The sequence below is a fragment of the Rhinoderma darwinii genome, unplaced genomic scaffold (genome assembly GCF_050947455.1).
Source record: "Rhinoderma darwinii isolate aRhiDar2 unplaced genomic scaffold, aRhiDar2.hap1 Scaffold_724, whole genome shotgun sequence".
NCBI classification, from domain to species: Eukaryota; Metazoa; Chordata; class Amphibia; order Anura; family Rhinodermatidae; genus Rhinoderma; species Rhinoderma darwinii.
In genome coordinates this window covers 328,963-334,962 of record NW_027464285.1, presented here as the reverse complement: position 1 = coordinate 334,962, position 6,000 = coordinate 328,963, and the positions used below count along the sequence as shown (strand labels likewise).

At 40.4% G+C, this 6,000-nt stretch overlaps 1 long non-coding RNA gene across 1 annotated transcript in view; it reads left to right on the top strand.

Annotated features, from left to right (window-relative positions):
* The first annotated feature begins 1,166 nt into the window (after window positions 1-1,166).
* The window catches only part of LOC142729581 (uncharacterized), a 42,599-nt gene continuing 37,765 nt past the window's right edge, over window positions 1,167-6,000 (top strand). Inside the window, exon 1 of the long non-coding RNA XR_012878369.1 lies at window positions 1,167-1,277. This is a non-coding gene — a long non-coding RNA (uncharacterized LOC142729581). The remainder of the gene's footprint in view (window positions 1,278-6,000) is intronic.

Genomic DNA, 6,000 nt, shown 5'->3' with positions numbered 1-6,000 from the left:
ATTAACCCCATCATGTTTCTCAGTCATAATGGGTTGATGTGTAAGGTACATGATGGGGTTAATTACTATTAATGAGGCGCATGGAGGTTAAATTCATCACACCTCGTGCCCCACAATAAGTGATAGAAAGCAGTGTTTATTTTATTTTTTTACAGCGTACACAGAAATATGCAAAAAAATTGTTGTGCAGGTTATTATGGCCGCGCCAATACCGAATATGTGTATATTTTATGTACTGAGACTTATTTTAATTTTTTTATTGTAAAAAAATGTGTGTGTATTTTTTTTATTTAATATTACTTTATGTTTTTACTTTATTTTTAAACTTTAATGTACCGGCATATATCTATAAACTGATAGTACAGAGGCATATATCTATATACCAGTATATTAGCCTGTGTACGGATAGTACACAGGCAGTTGTTAGGACATACCTAAGTATGCCCTAACAACAGGAAATATGGTAGGACAGCCCTGGGGTCCTTCAATGGACCCTGGGCTGTCTGCCCATATATGGTATGTCCCTTAATCGCGTCACAGGAATTCCCGCGATGCGATCCAAGGGGCATCCCCCCTTTTCTGAATTCTGCAGTCCGCTGTGATCGCAGCATTCAGGGGAATAGCGGCGGAGATGAGAGGTTTCTCTGATCTCCGCCGTTATAGAGCTGGGCTGCGGATGTGTAATACAACAATTGCCCCGCTCCTGACAATAAGTGAGAGCGCGGTCAGCATGAGGTGATGCGGCCGGCGCTGCACTATAATAAGCGGCGGTGCAAACACTGAAGACAGAACATGGGGGTGTTTTGCAGCGCGCCCGCCATGTTCTGTCTTCAGTGCCGGCAATCATTAGTGCAGCGCTGGCCGCATCGCATCATCCACACCCCGCACACTCGTCATGACTCAGGAGCCGGGCAATGACTATCACACAGCCGGAGCCCCGCTCTCATACATTCATGTGTTACTATACTGAGCTGTGCGGCCGCACAGCCAAGTATCGAAATACATGTATCGAAATACATGACATAACGGTATCGAAACAGTATCGAAGTTTCGATGCATCGTGCATCCCTAACGGTCATAGAGTTTGGTGGTTTCTTATGTTGATCTGTTAGATTCTTCACACTCTCTGCTGTATTGTACTGAATTGTTACATATGTGAAATCAGGGGGAAGATGTGACTAATATTAAAACAGAGGATGAAGAAGAAGAGCGGGTGAGGGGCGATCAACCGTGTAAGAGTGAACCGGAGGAGGAAATTCCAGGAGGAGTTATCACAAGTCAGTAATAATGAATTTAGAAAGTGAACTCCGTGGTTTATTAAGCAGGACCTGCTGTGTTTTTTGTTGTTGTTTTTTTAACCACATTTTTGTTAATCGTGTGAACATACCCTTACACTGACAGGTTACATCTATATATAGATATCACAGGATCCACCATCCATAATAGACTGATCCTCCCTGTTCTGTAGAGATCACTTCTCAGCAGTCATCTCATTATCATCACAGGCAGGATTACACTGACAGTTAACATCTATATATATACTGTAGATAATACAAGATCCACCATTCATAATAGACTGACCCTTTCTGTTCTGTAGAGCTCATTTCTCAGCAGTCATCTCATTATCATCACAGGCAGGATTACACTGACAGGTTACATCTATATATAGATAATGCAGGATCCACCATTCATAATAGACTGATCCTCCCTGTTCTGTAGAGATCATTTCTCAGCAGTCATCTCATTATCGTCACAGGCAGGATTACACTGACAGGTTACATCTATATATAGATAACACAGGATCCACCATCCATAATAGACTGATCCTTCGTGTTTTGTGGAGATCACTTCTCAGCAATCATCTCATTATCATCACAGGCAGGATCAAGGTCTTATTACAAGGACCGTGTAGACGACTGCCAATCAATGAGACAGCTTGTTGATTGGCACTCGTTTGCTCCTGTCACAAGGAGCTATGTATGGGAACGAGCACTCGTTACTCCGATCACTCGTCCCCATACATTATTATCATGTCGGCAGCACGGCTCAGGGAGATGTGCTGCCGACAACGATAATATTTTGGTTTTCTAAAACGATACGATAATCTGCTGATCGCTCCCCTGTTTACACAGGGCAATTCTCGGCAACGAGCGTTCTATGAATGACTGTTTGCCTGATCATTGGCCCATGTAAAAGGGCCTTTACACTGACTGGTATCACCTATATATAGATAACACAGGATACACCATTGACAATAGGTGATGGACACAGCTCCCCTCCTCCCCCTCCCTGCACAATGACTTCTGCACAGGCCACAGAGCAAACCTAGAAAACTGTCCCGTAGAAGTCAATGGCTCAGCTCCAGACTATTGTTTCCTACGACCCATGTGGCTGCTGTAAACCATATCTCTTAATGCAGTTAACAGCGAAGACAAAATGGCTGCCTCCATAACCCCTTCACGACTGCCATACGGCTATATACACGTTCTAACTGCCGATGCCCCGTGCAGGTAGCAGGTATATAGACGATTGCAGCGTGCATCGGGGTTAAATGAGTGCAGAAGGTGCTTCAGCGTGAGCAGCTCTGCACTAATCTATATGTCGGCTCTCTTTAAAAGTGCCGACACGTCTTTGACTTAGTTTCATAAAACAAACGTGTTTTTTTGAATGAAACTAAACTTACAAGTGCAGTCTGCACTTTTCTCTCTCTCCCGTGTGTGTCTGCACCTCCCCCTCCTTCTCCCTCCATCGCTTCTGCCCAGAGATAACGGAGCCAGTGTGCTTGTTATCTCGGCAGAAAGGGAATGTGTCGCGAATTAAACCTTTTTTTTAAGTGTCGTTACTTATTTCTATTATATTTTTTACGTTTTTTGCTGCATTTTTTTTTTTATTCCATATTCTGGAAAGTATTACAAGTTAAATAATAATTTGACATGTTTGAGCATGTTAGAAGAATTTTCCATACTTCGCAATAATGATTCAAGTTTTCATCCCAATAAGAGTTTTATTCTCATCGATGAGGAGACGATATCTGACTTCATTACATAAGCTCTGGCTTATATAGACTTTAACCACAAACAGATGACATCTTGCACATGACGGTGAATATCTTACACAAAATACTAGTCTAATGCAGTTTTGCTTCAAATAGCATATTTTGACATTTACAACTGAAACTGGGAAAAAGTTGAACTTCCCTAAATTGCATCTGACTTTATTGAGAAATATCAACTGTCCCAGACTTGAAAGCAAAGCATATTTAAAACTATAACAGCTAAAACATTTCCTAAGAAGTTCTCCATAACTGAGAGTATATTTAATTTCATTGCATCAAATAAGTATAAATTTAAAATAAAACTTTCATAACATTCCACCCTGTTGTAAATTTATCAAGAAATGTTCTATAAAATATCCAGGACAGGTTCTCTTCTTTTGAATTTCTTGGCACATTGTCTTTGTCACTGAGGTCTCAATGAACCTTTGGATCAATCCTCTTATGCAAGGTATCGCATCCACAAACAGTCAATATACTGGCAACAACGGCAATGGTCATGAGTACAGATGTTACCAGGCCAGTCCATTTTCCAAACTACCCCGCAATCCATGAGGTGAAGATGTCATTTATTCTGGAGTTTTCCCGCAAGATCTTCGGACAGGGAATTGAGTCCTTCCAATACTGAGTCCTTCTAATACTGCCATCAGGAGCTGTATTATTGGGAATAAAAGTACAACAGAAGATACTAACATTTTGCAGACACCCCCTTTTTCTGCTAGTAACATATCCAGCGTTATTCTATTTCACCATGTCATTAAAGATATAGGTCCCAACTGATCTGCAATACCTTTTATTGCATCTCTGGTATAATTAACAAATCTCTGTTGATTGTAATAAATATAATTAATCCAGTCGACATTCTTATTTATCGTAGACCACCAGAAAAGTACAGACTTGAAGCCTGATGCAATCTGATTTTGGGCCTTAAACTCACAGGGTACTCCTACTTCATCTATGTATATTCTATGGTGAAAGGAAACTCCAGGGTTAGACCGCTTATAGCGATTCAGATAGTCTCCAGGGCATTTTCTCATTCTCTGAAACTCAGGTGCTAAAAACAAGTGGAATGGCTTCAGAAGCTGAACCAGAGCACAGCCTCCCTGCCACTTGGCCTTCCTGTCTCCACATAGCCACCGGAGATCAGTCCTTGCCCTTGTCTGGTTGATAAACCAATTAGAGGAGTAATTACCATTATCGGTCACAAAACTCTTCAGTGAGGTTCCCGACTTTCTTACCTTGCCCATTCCTCAGAAAGCAGGTGTAGTTGCCTGGGTAAGCCACTATTAAGGGAGGGATTTCATCTCTCCCCACAGGTGGGTACAATAAAGAGAATGTCTTACATAATTGATCACCTGGATTATATGATGCATTATATAAAGATAACACGCATTGCAGACCTTGTGGGTTCTCCTTGCCTGAAATGTATAGTAGCCAGATGTGGCCTGGCTTTTGCACAAGTGATACAGTTAGTTCTATTATTTTGGATTGCAGTGTATCCTATCCAGGCTAACCATTCATGTTTATCTCTGTAACCTGTTTCTAATGTCAATTTATCTTCATAAGTGAAGTTGGCCAGATAAACTTTAGAGGGTAGGTCTATCTTCGGAACTAAAAAACTTTCCGTTGCATTCAATAAAAAAAATCCCTATAGGGTCAGTACCTGAAACATCAGTTCCTATAGCATATAGTCCCTTATCCTTTTTATTAGGGTGTTTACATAGATAATACAAATGTTCTTCTCTGAATATGCTAGTTTATAAGCTATGTTTCTATCCTTGCATTGATCTATAACACCGCGCAGAAAACTATTTCATATGTTGCAGTCTCACCTTCAGTAAAATTAAAATATTTAACTCTCCAAGCTAAGTCTTTAGGGAATCCTACCCTGACCCTGTTTCCCAGAGATCCCATACCTTAGGTTGACACACTTTGAACCCCCATAGGATACCTAGAATAACTAATAACATTTTGCCCTGTCTCCTCCCAGGCTCTGGATGTTTTCTTCGCTGAAGTTTGAGACCAGTCACTTCTAACAAATGACCACCCTTTGTAATCAGTCTTTCATAGCCTAGGAGGATAGTGGCAATTCCCTAACTACCTTACAGTGTGATAAGTGTATCCAAGCGGTACATTCGGCTATCTTTACGGCCTTAGGTGTGGTAAGCAGAACCTGATATGATCTTTTTCAACAAAGATAATATCCAATTTCCTGGCTTCACAGGTTCAGGTTCAGGTACAGGGTCACCTGGAATAGAATTAGAGATAGAAACTTCCCTGTTGGTTAGCTTTTTTTGCCATATATTCAGGAAGTGTAAAATCAAACTCTTCATCCATCCTAGAGAATAGATTTAACTGCGGTATTACAAATGGTCTACCCATTTGGTGAATACATCAATAATCACTAAGCAATAGCTATTCCTTTTGAGTTTCGCATGAGAACTAAGGTAAAAAATAACTAATTTTAATAACATACGAAATCAGCATTAATATACTTGTCTTAAAGGAACAATGTCTTTCTTATTCACTACATAAGAACAAGTTGGGGTCTCCAGACAAGTTAGCTGCTGCACAAAATAAATTAATCTTCACATTATTTTAATCATTTTCATTTTTCCCACCTTTTGTTTATTTGAGGACATTTTGTATCCAAGCCAGGTACTTAAAAGAGGGCTTATTCCCCTTACAGACTTTATTTTCTTAGCTTGCTCTACGGTCATACTTGTCCTGCATAATGCCAAAAAGGTCTATACAGTGGCAACAGGTTGAGCCAACTACTTGGCAAATGCCCCCTTGGGCAGAATTCAAGACATCAAACACATAATCTGTAACAGTATCCAATCTGTCGGCCACTTTCTCTATATTATGAGCATTCTTACTGCTAAACCTACTAATATTGGCAATAATCCAAATCTCATCCACGGTACATGTATTGGTAATAATTGTCG